Source organism: Drosophila ananassae, chromosome 2L (genome assembly GCF_017639315.1).
Source record: "Drosophila ananassae strain 14024-0371.13 chromosome 2L, ASM1763931v2, whole genome shotgun sequence".
NCBI classification, from domain to species: domain Eukaryota; kingdom Metazoa; phylum Arthropoda; class Insecta; order Diptera; family Drosophilidae; genus Drosophila; species Drosophila ananassae.
In genome coordinates, this window is record NC_057927.1 from 17155914 (window position 1) to 17177652 (window position 21739).

General features: G+C 44.5%; 1 protein-coding gene across 2 annotated transcripts in view; it reads left to right on the plus strand.

Moving 5' to 3' along the window:
- Window positions 1-4854: 4854 nt before the first annotated feature.
- LOC6501351 overlaps window positions 4855-21739 on the plus strand; it is a 56512-nt gene continuing 39627 nt past the window's right edge. For both annotated transcript variants that reach the window (XM_001955012.4, XM_044715226.1), the window contains exon 1: window positions 4855-5519. The gene's annotated coding sequence lies outside the window, so the exon portion shown is untranslated. The remainder of the gene's footprint in view (window positions 5520-21739) is intronic.

Genomic DNA, 21739 nt, shown 5'->3' on the forward strand with positions numbered 1-21739 from the left:
AGCTCGGACTCAGCACTTGCTTGGATATGGCATCGAGGGTGGCTGGCTTATTCTTATGTAAAAATCACAGAGGCGTTTATGCTGGCGAACTATTTTTATTTTCATTTTCATTTTTATGCTCATTCTTGGCGGCTACCGCACAAGTTACCCGGCAACATTGCGATGTCGAGGCCAGGCATTGGGGGCATGGGCATTATTGACGTAGTTTATGGAGCCATTTATGACGATTCAACATTTTTATTTCAACCACACTGCAAGGCGAACCGGGGTGGCCGGGGGAAGCGGAAGGATCCTCAGGCAAGAGTAGGAGCAAAAGCAGGAGCCGAAGCAGAATCATCTTAAATTTACTGCTTGTAAAAGCCGCTTGCTCCGGTGTGGGTAAATAAAAACAAAAGACGAAGGGAGAACAATGCCAAAACAACGGAGGAGTCAGCCATAGATAGAGCTTAGATGCGCCAAGCGTATCGAGTTTCTATTATCTCTGGAAAAACGTCGCGACGTCTAGGAGTCGAAAAGTTTTTACGCAAAAGACGAAAGGCGAACTTAAAAAATAAAAATAAATACTCTACGAAAACATAAAGCAAAACCGCCAGGAGCACTGAGCAGGAGTGCTATGAGGCAGTCGGCAAGCAGGCAGGCGGGCAAGCAGAAGCTTTCCTGGCATCCCACAAGCGCATAATGAAGCGCGTCATTATCCTTAAGATACATAAACAATGCCAGCACCGAGGTAGTGCAGCTTCGCCTTAGCTGTGGCCATATCTTTAGCTATAGTCTGAACTATAAGCCAAACAAACAGAAACAGAAGCAACAATACAGAAAAGTTAAGCAAGCGAGTGGAAAATGCCCAGGCATTGTTTCTGCTCTGTGCTTAATTACCAGGCAAAAGCCCTTTAGTTCTTTGAACTAGGTAAAAGTTTTGCCATGCGAGGACTTCAACTATTGTGAATTTATACAATTACCTCGCTAAGCCCTTAACCGCCGTCGTAAAGAATTTTGATAAAAACTATACGGTAATTTCCCTGTTAAAGCTTTTCAAATATTTTCGATACTGAACTATTCCGTTATGGGTTGTCATCCTACGATGACCGGTCCGACCTTTGATTGATTATGGTATTCCCAATTAGCTAGCATAAACATTATTTTAACATGCCGACAAGGCCAGACACTGCCAGACTGAAATGTCCACCACAAAGGTTTGGCCGAAATAATAAATTTAATCGAAAAAGTGCATAGAATAATATGCATGCGAAATATTTTTAATAGATGGTTTTACTGGCATCCTTTTGTGCCGTACCCCACATGCAAGTTTATTTTCTCAGGGTAATTCGTGCCATAGCTGTGAAGTGGGGTTTTTCCGCATTTTTGTTTCTTGCTGAGCATTTATTGGTTTTTGAATTTTAATTAAAATTTGATAGCCGCCGGCGCCAAAAGCTGTAGTCGTTTAGCTTGGGCCCGCACAAAAATATTCGCATCTGCAGCAGTAGCGCAGTAAGGGTTTGATTGTGTTTTTGGGGGATCAGGGGGATCATTGGTTGCGGAATGATTTTATTTAGAGTCTATCCGCTTCCTAGACTGACCAGCAATGCTGCTATCTTGTTATTGTTATCTAATATTGGCCATGGTTTATGTTTTTCAGTTGCATTTTCAGAGCAAATTTTCGCAGATATTTGCGCTCTCGCTTAGTCCATAAAAGTTTATTAACCAAACACATGCTGAAAGAGCTGCTGTGGCAAGATGGATTGATGAGGCGGTTGCGTTAAGTGAGTGTACCTTTACATGCTACCTGTGCCAATCAAATTAAAGCCGCGGTTTAGTGTGCCGGGCTCAAAATTTCATTTGTGTTAAGCTGGCTAAATTGTTTGGCTTATTATGTTGCTCTAAAGCGGCTGCGGCCGCTCCTTCTGCACTGTGCACATGGCGTATGAGTAATGTTTATATGAAAATTATGCAAAATGCATATTAAAAAAAAAATGAAAAAAGGTAAAGGTAAAAGCTCACCCGCTCCCCTGGCGCAGTGTGCACTAAAAATGTGAGTCAAAAGCTTCTTAAGGATTAAAAACGTCAGCAATTTTGTGGTACACCAAAAAAGCAAAACAAAAACGAAGGGGGGCAACACAAAAAAAGAGGACAAAGCAAAGGCAACAGCCACAAAAATATTTAATAAATTTTACAAGTAAATAAGCACCAGCCAGGCAAAGTTATAAAAACTGCAAAAGAGCAGAATTTTTCGTTTTCTCGTCATTTTTTTTATTCTTGTTGCTGCTTGTTGTGGCATGAAGGGTTAAAAGTTGGGGGGTTGGGTGTTTCCGGAGAACGGTGTGCCACATGTTAATGATAGTTTGCCAAAAGCCGCAGCTGCAACAAATCTGTCAGGGCTTGGAGGTAGTGGAGGGTGCATTGTTAAGGGGCGTGGCTGTGTGCCTTAGTTGACTGACATGTAAATAAAAGTAAAGTGCGTCACCATCAAGTAACGACAAAGTGAAACGGATGTATACGGGACATTTGGCTTTAATGCTGCATAATCGCCAAACAATTTCATTTCTCACACTTGTGCTTTCCCCAGCGCCATCGAGGTTGCCGTTGTCATTGTCCTTGCTTTGGCTCTTTGGCTTTAGCTTTTTGGCGAATTTCAACAGTTTTGCAAACTGCACGCAGGACCATAAAGACACATGCGAGAGGAGTGAGTGAGACCGATGGGCTCCTTCAGATCTCGGCGCTACTGCAGCTCCTGTCCGACTGGTTTCGGGTCACTTAAGTTTTATGTGGCGAAACGCGTTACCAAATTGCGTTCAAATTGCGCACGCAGATAACAGTTTTTCATTACGGCACATAAAAGCGTTTGCCATTGTCCTTGCCGGCCTCCTGTCGCCCTCGAATCCGTATCTGCTGTTTTTGGGTGCTACTGGGAGAGGCTACCCTGCCAAATTGTTACGCCAACACGTGCCGCACTTTGCAGCTCACGTCAGCAGACAGCAACATCAACGGCAAAAGCAACGCACCACAGCAACAGGCAGGGCTTTGTCCAGTTTAATGCTGGGCAGGGACACTTCGCACTCCAATAGCACTCTTGCCGCACCCGAAAAACATCGTAGCCCACATGGTCAGTGCTCGGTGCTGTCACATCCCTGATGATCCCATAGCACTTAGATTAGAAGCTTTCCCAAAACCACACTCGGAGAAATTATTATCGAAATTTAAATAAATACTAGGGCTTCAGTTCTAGATGTTGCAGTAGCTTCTCATGAGCTCACACAATTTATTGAAACGTTTTGTTGCTCATAAGGTAACCCGAGACATAAAAAACTTTGATTTATTTCTTTGTTAAACAGTTTTTTCCGCCAAATCAATTCAGCCTTGTTTTTTTCAAGTGCCAGGCTTTTATCAAATACCAAAACTCTGCTGATTTGCTGGCGCCAGTTGTCGGACAAGTTAATTTTTCAACTGCCTAAGCGGCCGGAAGCCGATTCAAGTCCCCCGATTCTGATTTAAATATGTCGCGAGCAACCGCAGAATAAAAAAGACATCCGACGAAATGGAATCGGAAGCTGGAAATGCCAACATTTTGTTATGCCATAGCACGATGGCCCGGCGGATGGGTGTGTTTGCCTATACATATGTATATTTGTATTACGGGTAGATTGATAGGCGCCCGTTGAGAGTCTGGTCGTGCAATTTACCACGGCCAAAGTTTCGGCTTAGGCGCTGACAATGAAAAACTTTTCTGCTTATCATGCGTGCAAGTTTCGCCGACGTTATAATTGAAAAATACTTCGCAAACTTGGGCCAAACTCCACCTATGCCAGAAAGAGTGTCAAATAGCAGCGGAAGATTCTTGGGGGCTCAAGCAGCTGTTGAAGTGCATCAAAAGGTGCGAAATGCACACACCTCCTAGCAGCGGTCTCACCCAATAAGCCCGATTTTAATTGCCGGCTTAAGGCGCTGGCCTAGTAACCCAGTAACTAACTTGGCGCTCTTTTCTTTAGTAAGGGCTCTCTCAATTTCGCCCTAAAAGTCTCTCTTGGCCGGGATAGTGTTTTTAATTTGGCCGGGATTAGGATAGGGATGCGTGCTTAATTTTAAAACTTCACGATTTGGTGGCAGTGCCGAAGGAAGCATCGACGAGAGGTCGGAGCGGGATCACGTCCGTGTGGCACGTCTCCCGCTTTCTTATTACGCACTCGTAAAAAGAAACGGCTGCTCGGCTGAACTGAGTTGTCCAACTCGTTCGGGATTATAGCCATTAACTTTGCCATTGCATATCGCTGCGTGATGTCTTTAGCGCGTGCAGTTCGGACCAGGACTCGTATATAAACAAGACCAGAGACAGGCGCAGGACGAGGACCTGGCCTGGTTTTGGCTTGTTTGTCACTGTAATAAACTTGGCAACAAATTGTCCTTCTTGACGTTTAACCCTTTGCCTTGACGCCGCATTTTGACACGCACGTGTCGAAAAAAAAAGACGCATACATTTTTAAGTGATTAAAAAAAGTGTACCACGCCAGCCAGCGCGCCTGCCACCCACCCACGAACCCGGCGAGCAAAAATTCACTCGTTCGGTGGAGCAAATTCCCTGCGAGAGACAGACAATAAGCAAAAACATTTAAATGCGAGCAACGTGCAAAAAATAAATTGTTGTCAATGCGCGGGGGCAAAAAGTTGCAGTAGCCTCTTATCAGGCGGAGAAACGGAACGCCATGGATTTGGCACACAGGACACAGCATCCACAATCCGAATCCCCGATTCCGAATCGTTTCATGTCGCCGGAAAGGATTCGTTTGAGTTCCACACTCGGCTGTGGCGTCGGGGTCCTTTGCCGAAGCGGGACTTCGGGTCGGGGCTTCGCCTCGTTCCGGTTCAAAATTCAATACGAATCAGTTGGAAAACGTCCTTCGTGCGGGTCGGTTAGTGTAACGGTGGAAATTCGGTCCCAGAGGAAAAACTGAATCCTGGCATGCCCCAAAAGTAAACAACAACATTCGCATAGACATTCGGCGATAATTAAATAACATCTGTGAATACGCCACCCGAGTGAGATTAAACTGGTTAAACTAACTGGTCGAGAATCGCTGGGGGATTTCTTCGACGATAACTCTAAAAAAGTGTAACAGAATACCAAAAACATCACGATCCCCCGGGTTCAATGCTTTGCCTATTGCTAAGGGCAGGGGCAGATAACCCGCCGATAACGCGGTTGTGGTTCAGTGGCAATTTGCATTGATGAACTGTGAGCGCCACTCGTCGTGCATAACAAAAACCAATCCGCTCCGCCGATAATCAGAGCCCCAGGACCCGAGCCATCAACAGCTCAGCTCAATTCAGCTCGACTCCTTTCGATTATATCCTTTGAAGTCCCGGCTCTCGGTGTGCGGTGTGTCTCGGCTCAGTGTGCAAAGTGTGAAAAAGCGCAAAATAAATATTAAAAGCAAAACGTGCGTGGATTAGAAAGCATAACCGAGGGAGCAGAAACCGCAACAACTACAGCTGGAACAGTTGAGGAGCTGAGCAATTCCTCCCAAAAGGTTCGTATCGCTGGTGGTATCCTGTTTAGGAAAAGTAAAGGCATCGCGTTGCCGCGGTTCAATGCACCGCCACCGTGGCATAAGGCCTTTCATTCGAGATCCAATGGTTTTGTTTTCGTTTGCTCTTGCTGGTCTTTCTATTTTTATTGGGGCGCGCACGTTGGCGCATAATTTACGCTAACTTTTATTTCGCCAGGTTCTGGGTTCCCTTTTCGCTTATTTCCCCATGGCAAGTGAACTGGAAACTTTGGCGTGGCAATGCACTGACAAAAGTCAAAAATGTACACCAGATATTTCAACTTTTAAACTCCTAACCAGCGCTTTGTTTTGACGAATTTATTGTTTTTATGAAAATGTCAGATAAATAAAAGCCACTTTTCATTCACAAATTGATTTGATACTATTTCAGAAAGTAATTTCATTTAAATTGCCATTCGAGTGACAGTTACGAAAGTCCAACTTTGAATCCAATTTCTTCCTGTGCTCAAACTGAAATTTAAATTTTTCTGTTAAGTGGGTCGCTCAAACTTGCACCTGTCAAGCTTTTGCAGCCTCGGGCCTGGGGCAATGGGCATCGAGCATCGAAGCGAACATATGCGAACAGCAAACAATCGGTTGACAACAGCTAGGACGTCTCCCCGAGACCAGGGTCCATGTTGATTTATGACAATCGAAGACATCGGAACGGACGGTGGGGCTGGGGAATTCTCCCTATTTACCCAAGTAGCACAGTTTCCGTCCAACTGGAAACTAAATAATTATGTGGCTCAGGTGGGCGGGCAGGTCGGAGGGATGGCAAAGGATCTCTTAGGCACCACATTTCTGGTTGTGTTGGGTTGAGTTTAACGAACATTTATGCGAGTGCGGTTGTTTATGCTAAGCTCGAGTTATGTGGCACTTAAGAGGCGTGGCAGCCGCACTCATACACATGCACATTCGCACACTCTAACACTCGCACTGGGGGCTCATTTCCCAGCCGCACTCATACGCCCTGTGGCACTCTCAGTGGCAGTAGCAACAACGTATACGTATGCATATGTTCATCAAGAATGAATTAAAAGTTATTTTAAATTCGTGACACTCGCCTAATTTTGCAGGTCTACGACTGTCTCTCTGTCTGTCTGACTGTCTGTCTGTAAGTGAGTGAGTGTGTGTTTGGGGTCTGTCAGTTGTTCTCCTCGTTGCCGTGTTACTGTACTCAAGTGGCGGAGGTGTCACCTGGCAGGCAGGCGGGCAGGAAGGTAGGAAGGCACTGAGGCAGTCAGGCAACCAGGTATTCAGGCAGTCAGACAGGTGTGCTTTGCTCTGTTGCGACTATGATGCTGCCACTCACAAGCCAGCTCTAATGTGCGCACATATTGCATACCATGTGTAAGTATCGTAAGTGTGTGTGTTTTGGTACACGGTTAGAGGGATCCCCAGAAGGACCCGACTCCGCCTGGAAAGTGAATTAAATTTCAAATGTTTCTTAATTTACTTTTTCGGTTTCTCGTTGACAGTTCAAATTGCTATAACAAATTTTCTAGCGCTACGCATGCCACTCACTCATTCATTTCACTTTGCTCGCAGGCTTAGAGGGGGCGCACATGCATAAGTGAAATATTATGTACAACTGTCGAGTTTGTTTTCCTTTTGCGCTTTTCGCAGCTTTCCTTCCCCAAACAGTTTCAGTTTGGTTCGCTTTCCTTGATTTTTTCGCTGGTTGATGGCGGCGAAATAAATGAAGCCATTCGGGCGCAATCAGAAATTCGCATTAAAGTGAGACGCTGGAACATTTTCAATGCGATTGTCAGACTGAGAGCATATAACGCATATAGTATTCATTCAGGAGTATTAAAGCCAAAGGGGAGTAGGTGATTTTCACCAAAAGTATTGGTGTTTGAAAAGTTAAAAAGCCAAACAAATTGTATGTGAATAAGAAAAAATTGTTAATACTCTATAGCTTCATATATCGAAAAGACACACAACACCAAAAATATATATTCAATCTTTAATTTGTATCCTTTCTTCGGTTTTGTTTTGCTGATTTCCAAGTCCTTTCTGAGGAGCGGAAAATGAGTAAATTGCAGACAGCCCTTGAGAACTAAGTTACATGAAAGGAAACAAGAGACGACCATCAACGTCTGTTTGCTTGGTTGTCTTAACCACGTTGCGCGTAAAAACCATTTACAGTTTTCAGCTAACTCCCTAGGCAAAAGCAATGGCTGCGTGCAAAATAAATAAATACTTTGCGAAAATTTCTACAGCTTCCAGACATTTAGTCTGTCAGTGCGTCAGCTGTTTTTTGTAAACATCCAGCAAATTGAACTCAAACAGAGTGCACTGCAATTACAACTTATTCGTTGAATGAATGGCTCCTTGCATTGAAATCCTCGTGGCTTTCCTCGTTTAACTGTTGCCCATCCTTTTCCGGGATCTTTGTTTCGTTGGTGGACTTGGCCACAAAAAATGCTCCCACCAAATGAAATTAGTGTCGAAACGCTGGTTCTGCAAGTGCCGTATGCCTCGTCAAATCCGTTTCCGCGGTGGGAGCTCCGGGCAGCAACAAACAGGCGACAGGACATGGCCGGCCAGCGGGCACGGTCGGCCAGGACTTTAGGCCATCTAGCAACCAACAAACAGCATCTAGCAACCAGCAACCAGCAACGAGCAACAGCTATACACCACCACTACAACGTCACATTGCCATGGTCTGAGCTTAGTTTCTGTTCCTGTTCGTTGTTGCCAATGCCTTTTAAGTTGATTATGGCCCAAAAAAGAAAAAAAGTAACAAAAACTATCTAAAAAGGAAAGAGGAGCAAGTTTAAAAAAACAACACCGTTGTGCTGAATGAAATTGATGAAGTAGTTTCAAAAGCTGCTCCTAGTGCTGCTGCTACAGCTGTCCCAGGAAAAAGCCTTTCCAGGGATAGGTAAATAAGCCTTGTTTTTGCCTTCTGCTCTTTGCAGCTGCTCTGCTGCTTAGTTTTTGCCAGCAGCGGTCGCGCTTTCACCTGAAAATTGAATAGGTTTTTTGGGGGATCGGTCCTGCAGGTTGCACGCGGAAGTGCAGGTGAAGTGCATTGCCCTGAACAGGGACAATGGAGAGCATGACCCGAAGTGCATTGTGGCCAAAGAGAGGCTGGGGCACTCGAGGCTTTCATTGGGCTGTGGCTTTGCTTTGATTAACTTCAATCAGCGCTGGGGAATCGCTTTCAAAATTAAAATTTATTGCCAATTTGCGGCAAATTCGATTAAGCTTAGGCTCCTTCTTATTTTCGTGGCCGTTGGTCCTTGGTCCTGGTGGTGGCACAATAGCCAAAGCGAGGAAGGAAAACACTCAGCTGGACATGGAAGGAAGTCTGGGCATTTAAATCCAATATGTAAATGAAAACTGGGTGTGGTGGGGGAACCACCAGCCACCATGGACCAGGCATAGTCAGTTCCTGGCCCCACTCGAACTGTTGAAAAGCTGTTGAAGTTTATTGGAAAAATATTCAAATCACGTGGGTGGTCTCAGCTCATCGCCCAGCAACGCCATCTTCTCCTGCCAGTGCAGATAAAAATGGCCAAGAAATTACTTATAGATTGAATGAAATCGTCAGGCTCAGGCAAAGGCTCAGTCTTCAACTGAGACTCTGGCTGGAGAGGACCAGGTTTATTCTCATCGTTTTTCTTTGCTGTGGCGCTGCTCAGCTTTTCTTGGAAACATTTTTGATCAATTTAAATGCCCGGCTAAGACAATAAAAAGTCTTATTGGACCGGCTTAGCTGGGGATTTGCCGACGCCGTATTCGAGGGCAAGCCCCTTTGGCATTCGTTTATATTTGGACCAGATAAGCAAGCAATTAAATTTGAAGTCGAATGGAAAATGGCAAAATGATGTACACGGCCTGTCCGAGTTGCAAAAAACTTATCTAATAAGTGTCAGAGTGAAAACAAGAAGGAAACAACGTGCTGCGGCTGACCCAAGACCTCAAAGAAAAGTTTCACTTTCACTTTTTGGGTTCGCTCAAGACTTTTGTCACTTTTCCGGTTTGCTGCCGGTTTTGGGTATCGGTGTGCGGAAAATCGCCTCCCGAGTCCCCCGAAAATCAATGCCTATAAATTGCTTGACGCCTGTGCCCACGCTTATTTATAGAATTGGGATTTATGTTCGGCATATTTATTTATGAACAACAATTTGCCGGCTGCTTTAAGGCTCATTGATGCCCGGGAGAGAGTCGTAAATTAGCAGCCGCCCTGCAGCAACAAATGTAAATAGTTCAATAACAAAGGCGATGCTTGGCCAATTCCAATTCCAATAACAATAACAGGCTGCAGGCGGACCAGGCACCCCTGAACGTCACCGAGCCCACCAAACACATGGATAGAACGTCTGTCGAGGGCAGCAATAACAAGTTGACATGTTTTATTTATGGAGCAAACGTAGACGACGACAAACGACATCGAAAGTAGCTGTTAAAATTGTTTTAATTTGCTGTTCGCAGTCGAATACACAGCCGCTGAGGAGGCAGGGGCCAGAAGGACACCAACGACATTGGCAACGACAACGACAGGGCCAACAACAAGCCATCATCAAATAAAAGCCCAGACTGAAGGTCAAAACTAGGATGCGAATCGGTCAGTAAGCCATAGGCGAGCATTCTAGTATATATTTACGATTCTGGAAAGATACACAGAAAAAAAAACGGAATGGAGATAATATATTAAATATTATAATATCTGGTCTTAAAGTCTTATAGATAAGAGTAAAAACTAAATCTCTTAGCTAACTTATGTGATAAAGTAATGTGCCAATTATTTTTTTTCTCATTTTATGAAATATTGATTATTCAATAACTATTTTTTAAAATTGATTACATTAACTAGAAGCCATTATTAGCTCATATTTCAAAAGGTCTTTAATTTTATTAATATAAAATGTTAAATGTACCAAAAACGTTGAAATTGATCATCTTTCCTTAGAATTTATATCCCAGTGAGTATTCGATGTCCTCGAGGCTGATATGCTCGGATAAACAAAAACAAACAAACACACATGGCTGCAAATGAGTGTCGCCATCGCCGATGTCCTCGTAGTGGTGACTGCCACTCACATTATCCTTGCTGGCCATTGATGCTACATGCTGTATGCTGGTCCTGTCTGCTCCTCGTTGGCTGGTTAAGTGACCAAATCGAGTACCAAATGGCCAAACGTCTGTTCAACCCGATGTAATAATTCAATTGTGCACATCGCCGGCAGAGACAGCGACAGCGGCAGAGTCAAGGTAGCGGAGCGGAGCGGATCAGATTGAAGGAGTAGGGGGGCGATGGGGGAATAGAAGTGGAGTGGAGCGGAAAAGGCGCCACTGCCCTCGAGATTGATGGCGTGCATTGAGACTTGCTTTTGGCGACATTTGTGTGACGTGTTGCCAGCGTCTTGCTGAATTATGTATACATATAGAATTTCGTGTGTGCTTGTGAGTGCTCTGAGGCGCAAATGTTCAAGCTGAAAACTTTGCCAACTTCGAACCGAAAAAAAAGAACAAACAAAAAATAACAGATAGACAAAGTCAGGGGGATGGCGGGAAAGACAGGGAAAGTCAGCACGTGAAGAGAAAAAGCCAATGCTTTCAGTGGATTTAAGTTGGCTTTGAGTCTTGAAGAGCCCTGAAGTTGAAACTGAGGCAGAAGCGGCATAGCCATCGCCATCTAGTCATACACTCGTTGCCAGATAAGCATTTATACGCATTAAAGCGACAGCCAACTTTTGACCAACTTTTCCTCTTGGCAAAGTTATCAAAAATTCCACTTGCGCAGTGAATCAAGTGCCATTTACTGATTGTGCCACGGTGCGGCAGTGGCAAGGAGTGCCTAATCCGCTTCACATTTTATCAGCGTTGTGACAGTGGCTCAGTTCGTGAGACTGTGTGTGTGTGAGTATCTGTGAGCACGCGTATTCATAAGTTGGCCTGAGCCGGAGCCACGGCCTGGTCCTGTTCCTGGTCCTGATCCCGGCCTGAAGCGATTTTATCCGCACACAAACTTCGAGTGCCCAGAATGAACTGGATGGATGGCGGCTGGAGGGGGTCGTGTTAAATCGACGCCTAATGCCACATCTAAGCTCTTAACTAGGACATTGACAGTTGTCGTTGTTGGTAGCTCTGGGTATCCAGGACACAGTGTCCCAAGCCCCACTCGTAATGAATTAATCGAAGGCCAAGCACGCCTTTACATATCCCATCTAAGGACTGCTATTAAAACTATTTCTAGCCGCTTGGGGCTTTTCTTTAATGTCTTTACTTCGTGTAGCGAATCTTATTTAAAATTAATTAGAAAAGCATTAAATGAGATTTCTTTAGGTGTGATTGTGGGATTAACTGACACTGAGCAGTCGGTCGGTCAATGTCTGAAATTTTATCAATCTACGAATGTGATTATTCAACATTATTTCAGGAGAGTTTCTGGAAAAGTCATGGGCCACTGGAAAAGGCGTAGATACCGCCCGGATCAGCTTAGCTTTGTAAGGCAAAAGGCCAGAGAAATATGAGATATGCACAAAAAATATGCTTTCTGAACAGTCAACAGGCTGCATTGCGCATACGCCATGTGGGACAGACAGACAAAAATAACAAGCGATTTTTGCCCAAAATCAAAAATCAAGTCATTGCTTTGAACTACGGCATACATGGGACCAACCAGCATAACCGAAACGCACACCAAGTCTGCCAGATAGGAAAAATTCGGAATTTCTGAATTTTAGACTGGTACTGTGTGTGCGACTCCTCCCGGAGCGTCGGGAAGGCTGGGACTCTGAGAGACAGCGGAGGGCAAAGGAAGCTAAACATTTCCTCAATTTATTGGTAAAATACGATTTGTGCCAAGAGACTTTTACAGACCGGCTGCTGAGCTGTGTTCTGCACTTGCTTTTTGAGGCATCAGGGCATTTTATGCAAATGTGGCAAGTTTATGGTTTTGTGCATGTACATGTACTCTACGCAATCCAAGCATATGACTTTTAAGTGAACTGTGGCTGGCCATCATTACGCCGCTCCCTTCAAAAAGACTTTCGATCAGGGGCATATAAATATATGTACTTGACCATGCAATGGAAAGAATGGAGTGGGTAGTGGAGAAATATGGCATCAACAGGCCTGGACACACTTAAAAAATGAGGTTGTGTCGTATTCGGGCAAGTGACACTGACGGGTCTTCAGGAGGCAATAAGGAGCCAAACGATGCCAGATCCTGCCGACGGCACGGCCCCAAAAGAATGCGAAACAGAACGAGAATTCATGTAAATTCAGTTGAGTTAACAATTGCAATTTTTGGAGAAGCCTTTCTTGTGCCACTCACAAGCCCCAGCTTACGGTATGTTTTGTGCATTTGAAGCATTGTTGGCTTTTTGCTGCCTTCTGCATATTGACAGATAAATCAATCAAAGTTTCCCTCCTTCCCCGACGATGCATGTATGCATAAAATGTTGCAAGTGGTAGTCAGCTTTCGGTCTTAGCAATTGGTATTTCGTATCAGAATACCATCAGTCTGTAGCATAGACAGTCAGAGATTTTCAATTAAAACTCAATGTTTTCCGACTTTCAAACAATAACAAAAATGGCTAAATTATCCCCAGGCATATTGCTATTCTAACAAAATTCTTCATGCACCACGTATGTTGTGTTTGCCAAGAGCGAGTATCTTTGGCAGCCGCTCTCAGATAATCGAAAAACTTTTCCCTTTTCCCCTTTCATATATAGCGAATTGCTCCGAGGCATTTCCTAACTATTCTCGTGCGTTAAAAAACGATATCCGATCCGTGCCGAGCGGTTTTTAGCAACGCCATTAGTGATTGTTGCCGAAGCTATTAAAAGCGGAAAGTCAAAAAGCAAAATTCATCCCTTTAACGTGCAACTTTTAGAGCATAATTAATCATTTCTTGTGGCATTTTCAGGAGATGAGTGTGTGAGTGGGTGTGTGCGGGGGTCCTGTTCAAAAAGTTTCAACTAAAAAATGGGAATCGGCTCCGACATCAATTATAATTAGCTTGAAGTAGAAGCAGGCCTTAATTATACAATCCGTGGCCCCTGAGCGGGTGAGCGGGAGGCCAGCGGGGAGTTCTCAAACTATGCCTGATTGGCAATAATCAAGTATACGACGGGTAGGGCTGGGGACAAAGTTTTAAAAGCTGCGTGATTTGCGTTTTACGCTTTTAGTTCACAATTTGTCTTCTATTGACGCTGGATATGGCGCATTTTAAACAATTTACGGGGGTATCAATATTTGCCGAATGTGTTTTGAATATCAAATGAGCATCGGATCGTAACGGAATGTTCTTTGGGCCCTTTCACTCAGTTCGGTTCAGTTCAGCTCGGTTCTGCCCCTGTAAATTCATTAAAAATTTGCTGCCACACGGCGAACACAAAATACAAATCCGCAGCACAAATACAAATTTTGCGGCCTGAAATGGGAATGGAAACTTTTGTGCATGTGGGTGTTTGATAAAAGTCCTTCGGCTTGGTTTTCTTTTTTATTTATTTGTGCTTCTTTTATTTTGGGTCTTCCGGCTGCTCGACGAACTAGTTGAGTATCTATAAATAAACACGGAAGCTGTTGAAGAGTTTTCTTCAGCCTGCGTTTTCCGCTTTTCCCTGTTTTTCCCCTTTCGGTTTTTGGGGTCTCGGGGCTCACGACATAAATCGAATCTTATTTATTTTGGTTTTGCAATTTCTTGAGCACGAGTGTTGCTTGCACAGATAAAACGTATTGAATGCCTTAAATCGCATGCAGGCATATACAAAAATACGAACACCAACCCGTCATTTGTTGTTGCTTCTAATGCCCTGGCCTAAGTCCTTTGGCACCCTCGCACAAACGGAAACGATTTTTGTGGGTTTCAAAAGGGCATGGGAACTTTGTCATCAGGGTTAACTCGAAAGTTTGATTGATAAACGCACATAGAAAAAAACAGTACACTGTAAGTAAGTGCTATGCTTTGTTTTCCAAAAATACACATTTACTTTCAATTACGTATATATGTCCATACTCCTACTACACAATTTTTATCCGTGCACTATAGCGACCCATCTGTGGTTATCCCATTAGTTTGCTAGAACTTCCAATTAGATTTCCGTTTTCCGGTTGGCCGGTTAAGTGATAAGAGCATTTGGAAGTCGCCTTCATTCAATTGGGAGATCTAAATCTTGTTGCTTTATTTATTTGCACACAGCAACCGGCCAAGTTTAGCAAGAATTCGGGTCAACTTTATGAGCAGCCACGCACCAACAGTGCGTGATGCTTTTGGGCCGGACCGATTCTTTGCGTCTCCTGCGCTTCTTGTTTGTTTGTTAAATTTTGGAAAATCCTTTCATATAGAAAATGGCAAGCAAACACACACTCCTGCCCCACAAGACAAAAAGGAGAGCAGAGCGAATGAATAAATAAATAAGCCGGAGCCGCTGTTCCAGCTCCCGATGCTCCTGCCCCATTTTCCAACTGCCGGCATGTGAACTGTCGGGACTGTCGGAGTGAAGGAGGCGATGCTGACTGACTGCGCTGGCATTTTTGGACAGAGAGCAGCAATGGCAAATGAAATGCCGTGCAAGAATTTATAGAAATTTATTTATGCTCCGTTCCTCTGGCTACAAAGTAAACAAATCTAGCAACGTGCCCCATATGCCCGGCACACACCGACACAAATAGCACACATGCATGGTACGTACGCATAGCATGGGGGCATCCCCGGCACGCACACGCACACATTCACAGGATTTGGCGAGCCATGAAAGTGAGCCAGAAATTAAATTTTCGCAAATTTGATTCGAAATGCGTGCTTGGAAATTCATTTAACGCGGATTGTCGAACAATTGAAACTACCTTTTACATTTAATTGTCTGTTTATGCGTCAATCAGTTTGGTCACTGAGCAGCTGCTTGCGGTTCCGTAATGATCCTTTGGCCACGCCCAAGAGCCTATCCCTATCCGTCCGTTGTGATTTCGTTCACGTAGTGTCACGTTCTTCAAAATATGAAACGCTGACTGATTTTTAATGAAGCAACTTTGCTTCTGCTGGGCCAAAAGGTACAAAGTCAGAAACTAGAGCAACTCAAACACAACACAGGAAAGATTGGGGGCAGTGGAAGGAACCGAAAAACTTCACAGTCCTCTGATTAATACGTGCACTAAACGAGTCCTGGCATTGCTACCTGCTGCTGCTGCTGCTGTCGTTGCTCCTTCTACTACTACTGATTCTTCTTTGTAGTTTGTACAGCCCCGGATCCTGCTCCTGGCGACCTGGTTCCTGTTGGGCATCTTCTCTAAAGTCCGGCTACATCGTTACGGTCATGTACGCAATAATTAAAAGTATCGAAACTTGTGTGTGACTCTGGAGAGTGTGTGGCTGTGTGGTTGTGCGGGCACTTGTCGCCTGGCTACGCGGCCACTCACAGCGGCTGATTGCAAACGCAAACCGGTGGGGGGAGCCAGTGAGAGATATACCACGTTACGTATACGACATGTGGTCCCCTGTCCAGGGGACCCCGTCCAACTACTATGTTTGTGTGTGTGGTACGTGAGCTCCAACAATTGTGTGGGATTTCTTTTTCCTTCTTTTCTATCCCCATCCACGGATGCAGAGAGCGAGGGAAACCCAGAAACTAAAATCAATAATCTCAAATTTAGAGTAGAGGGACGTTATAGGAATAAAATAAACATCTATTGTATTGTTCTGAAACTCTTATCAAAACCAATATAAATATCCAAGCTTGCAAACTTATGGATTTTTTGAATAGTATATTTTATGCGGATTTTCCCTCAGTGTCTATGGTTTGTGCCGGTTGCCTGGCCAGTCAATTTAGGGGCATGGCCGCTGTGGCATAGATTGCCAGCACACGGAACAAAGCAAATGACAAATAAACAAACAAACCTACAAACGAATGAAACGAAACGAAACGTAGCCATTCCCGTCTGCCGTGCTGCACACGGAACGTGTGTATAAATAAAAACTTTGCAGCAGTCGCCCGAAGTCGTCTCAGGAAGGAGCAGTACGAAAAACTGAAGAGGTCAGATGGCGGAGTGAAGATAGCCGGGGAGCAAGCGATGCCCTCACTAATACACAAATACACTTAAGTTATTGTTACAGTTATTTAGTTAGTTTATGCCACTTTGTATTATGTGCGCTAGTGTGTGCGTGTGTTTGCTCTTTGTCTGTGCCCGTATTTGTTCTTCATTGTATTGCATTTTCTTCAGATTTTTTTTGCCGCCCTCCCCCACACCATTGTCGTCGCCGGTGCCACCGCAAAAACGGAAACCACCCACCACTCCCAGCCAACCCGACAATGAATCAAACAACTCCACTTTGATTTGATTGATTTGCGCTGCGTCAGCTGGGCGCGTGTGTGCGGAAATGAGCGGGGAGAATTGGGGTTTGGGGGGTTGAGAGTGCAAAATTAAAAAAAAAAAGAATTTCAGAATTGGCAAAGCAAATAAGAACATGGACAGCATATAGAATTGTTTGCTTGGCAATCAGACGCCAAAGAAATACATTTAAAATGTTCGAATTTCCAAATGCTCTACATTTCCGGTCAAAGAGTTCATTCACAATATTACAAATAGGATTGATAAAATTTAAAACAATTACAAGTTTATAATTAGAAGCAGAAAACCAAAGAAAACATTAAAAAAAACTTAGGCACTCAAAAGTATTTTGCATGGATGTGTAGGGGTTCCACCAGAAGCAGCAATTTCTTTCAGATTTGTCTGAGTGGTGGGACTTGCATACAAAACACCAACCAACCCACTCGCATATGGCTAGGTGTTCCTGCCACAAAATATATACACATGTGGTGCTAGGCTTAGGCGACGGGATTCACTTCAGTACTGCCTCCTACGGAGGTTTTTTATTTGCCGGCTGGCGGGAACATGAAAATTTACTTTGCATGAATTTGTCCGTCACGCTTGATTTTTTATTTATACATCAACCAAGCTGGCAAACCAAATATGTCACATGGGGGTGCGTAGGCCGTGAACGGATTAGGGGCGTAGCCAGTAAATGGGTTCGAGGGGGATTTTCGGATGGGAATAATAGATTCAAATCCGAGCGACTTTTGTGCGCATTCTGGGAATGTAAATTAAATGCATTGAGTGGTGAGTTTTTTTTCCATAGTTAATTGTAAAGTGGCACAACTTTATATAATCCCTTTTAGCCCAGCCCGGAGCCTTTTAGGTGTTGCGTCTGCGAGCTTACTTTAAAGCACTTTCGGAGTAGTAACTTAGCACTCTGTTCTTGGGGAATTGAGCATGAGAGGTTCCTGAAGGGTACTTTCTGCCAAGTCTAGGTGTGTAAAGTCCCAGCTAATTAAAAGTCAAACAGGGACTTTTAGGTTCGTACATGTATGCATATGCAACATCGTTCGAATTTGACGCATTGCTCATACGCAATGTGGGACAGAAGCTGAGGGAATATCGAACAATGGGACATTGTAAACTTGGCCCGTTTGACAGGATGTAACAATGGGGCGAGAAAGGCAAGCAAAAGGTAGTCGGATGAAATACGAGGAAGGGCCAACGAAAGGACAACATAAAAGTCAGCACACAGTTGAAACTCCATAGCAGCAGTTCTTCGGAGGCTTATTAAAATTTTATTGTTCAACCCTGATGTCTGGCCGAGAAGGAGTAGTTGACGTAGAGAGGCGACGGCGTCAGTAAGTCAGAGCCGGGTGGCAAAGACACGGTAGTGGCATGCACCCAGGAGCACGGAACAGGAGGCGGCAGAGTGGGCGGTGATTGTCCATTGATGGGACAAACAAAAGGTAGGTGCAAAAGGCGCACAAAGGAGCACTTAGTCGCCATCTTTTGTGCTCGGAGAACAGAGATCATCATAGTTGACTACAGTGAAACAGTCGCTACGCAGCATGCGATTAAAGGTGAGATTGTTCCCGAATCGAATTTCGAATGAAAAATAATTAGCAAAAAAAAGTCAAAGAGCGGTTTCAGTATCTCGGTCTTTTTGTTTGTTTGCCTCTGTTAAAGTTGTAATATTTTAATAAAAATGTCAGTTCTTGTTCGCTTGACAGGTCGCGTGACATGCTGCCAGAGACAGGTGGTGACATAGCAGCAGCAGTGGTGGCATCATTTCCAGTCTCAAGTGCTCCAAGGACATCGTCCTGGCAGCGCAACTCCCCCAACTCCAAGGTCCCAGCAGCCAGCACCCAGAACCCATCTCCTCTTGGATGTATTTATGATGAGCCCGAGAACCAAACCGAAGCGATCTCCGCCTCGTCCCTTTGGTGCTCTGTGGGGTGTATGTGAAGCACGTTCTGCGATTTTGTGATTTTTTGCTGAAAATCCATTTGCCTGTTGGCTCGTGTCTCCTGGCTCATGGGCCGGGCTTACAGTTTAGTTTATCTGCGTAAAAATATTTAAAGGACCCTCGTGGCATGGCATCGGAAATCTGGAATCAACGCATGTAGGCCTCATAATTCTGTCAGCGTCATAAACGCGTCGCTTGCCTCAACATGGCAGCTGCATGCGAATGGAATAATAAAAGAGGACACCAATCTGCCAGTCCCTATAACAACCCCTAGCCCCATCTCCTCCACCGACAATCTACAACACACACACTCACATCAACGCAGGCTACACGTTGCCCGACTTTATGTTTTAATTTGATTTGATTTGTGTTGTGTTCCGCACACTGTCGTATGTGCAAATATTGTTAAGGCAACCAAATTTGATTTATCACGCGCCCGCACCATTGGATTTCCCTTCCACTCACCCTTATCCCCTGTAATCCCCCACGACTTAATTGGTTTTTGGAGCCGCGATTTCAAGAAGGGCGGGGCAATTAGCTGCACTCCGTATGCCACTTGGTGGGGGGCGTGGGAACTTGTTAAGTGCCCACAAGTAGCAAGAAGACTATTGTTGGCCAAGCTGCCAAGTGGTGCTTCTCAGAACTGTCTGCACTAGAAACTTTGAAAAGTGAGAACATTTTCACTTTAAGATTGAGGTTGCTATCTATTTAATTAAATTTTAACCACAATTCAAAACTTGGATTCAAATCTAGAAATCAAATAATAAAAATGCATGGATGGCCAATTTGTCCGCCAGCGATGGCTATATCTTGATCAATTTTCATCCGAATCTTGTGCGGAATACCTTAAACGATTCTTAGACAGATTCTTCATTACTTTGCATAAAAATCTAAAATCGAAATATTTTTTAGATTTTCAGGGGCTAGGATAGGGGTATTTCAGGTAGGGGGTATATGGAAGGACAATATGGCCCACTGCGAAGATCTTGGCCAACTTCTTGGCCAACTTCTATCCTAATCTGGAGCGGAATACCTTGAACGAATTGTAGATGGATCCATCATTCTGCATCCAAATCTAAGAACGAATTATTTTTTTAAATTTTCATCACATTTTCAGGGGGTTTCCTTCAAAAGTGGTACATGGAAGGAAAGTATGGCCCCCTGCGACCATATCTTGGCCAATTTCTATCCTTATCCGATTTTTAAGAGGACGGGCTGTGAGTTTTTTTTCAGTAAGGGAAGGTCGCCTTTTGACTGTGTTTAGGATTGAACTGCAATTTTAATTATGCAGCACGCGGGTGGTTGTAACTCAAGGGCGCGACGAGGTCAGAGCGCCTTGCTGGGCCTGCGAAATTAATATAAAATAGCAAAAAGTTTTCCCACTGCATTACGAAATTGTGCGCGAGGCGCGGAGTGCGCCTGCCAGTAGCTTTTACAGCTACTCCCTCAATTTCCCTCAATTTCCCAGCTTGTGGCGCAAATGCAGCCGCCAACTGCATAAAATTTAACGAGTCAGAGCTCAGAGCTCAGCGCCCCGAGGAGGGCTCTGAGCCATGATCCTGGCAGGCAGCATAGCATTCAGAAACAATTTGCTACAGATTATGAAAATTGCTTAAGAAATTAAATTGCTGCAATGGGCCGCAGCCAGACGAAATCGGCGGAGACTACAGAGGCAGTCGGTCTGAGGCCTGGGAATAGGAAGGCAAAGGTTGTGGTCGCAGTCGCAGTCGCGGTAACCGCGGAAAATTTGCATTTCCATTTGCGGTTACGGTCGACTCCTGGCTGTGCCTTTCCTTTGATTTGCCTGGCACGTAGCAGAAGGCAAAATGATAGCGGGGGACAAGGGGCACGGGTACAGGAGGGGGATATGCGGGCAGGAAAGCACACAAAAAGGATTTCTGCTGCCTGTCCACTTTCTGCTTTGGTTACTAATTCAATTTGCAATAACAACAAGACCCACATTGGCATGCTCTAATTACATTGCGGACGGTGGCCGTTTGGTCAGCAAAGCTGCTTAGAGCATGGACTTTATTAAAAATATTTGGGCAGAACAACGCCAACTCATACCGCTGGTGCTGGCTGCTGGAACTTGGAGTATATTTACATACTTTCTGTGGAAGTGGAATCCGGGTAGAGTCGCGGAAAATTTTTACGAGTCCTAGACCATTCCGGGGGCAAAGCACGCGCCGAGCCTATAAAGTGGTTCGCCCTTTATACATTTTTTTACTGTTCAATTAGCATAATGGGCGCACCAGAAATGGGCGGGGGAGGCAGACAGGAAGACGCGACTGATCCTTTTGCCAAATAAATAAATGCATAAATATAAATACAGTTGCGGTCGAGGTTAAAGTTTCGGGACAGGGTCCTGGGGTTTAAGTAGCTGAGTGGCTGTGCTGGCCCTTTTTTTTCTTGCCTTGCGTCCTGCCTTCATTTTCAAAATGGTCAGCAGCCGGCAGGCGGCACATCATTTCCGGTTTGTTTACGCAAATCGAGCACATTTCGCATAATTTCCTATTGCCAATGCCAGTGGGGGTGAAAAGCTGTGCACGGCATGACAAAGTTGTTCGCAAGATCTTCTCCGCCATGCAGAGCCACATATTTATATGTGCGCAATGTTTTTCTTGTGGGAAATTTTATGAAAATGCTTTCCAAATTGAATGAAAACATATTGACTATGCCATGACGACGATGACGACGGCAAGAAAACAACGTTGTTGATGGTTGACGGTATGTTCCGGGAACAAAGCGCCCAAAAAGGGGCTGAATAGGAGCTGAATTGGGGTTCAAAAGGGGCGGAGGGTGGTGGCAAAACGTTTGATGTTAGCACAGTAAATACATGTCCCTATATTTGCCTATAAGTATGTCGCCTGTGTAGTATGTTCTGCGTGTATCTATGACTGTGTTGGGCACTTGTATCTGAGAGTTTGCGTTATCGCCTGCTATTTGTATTTGCTA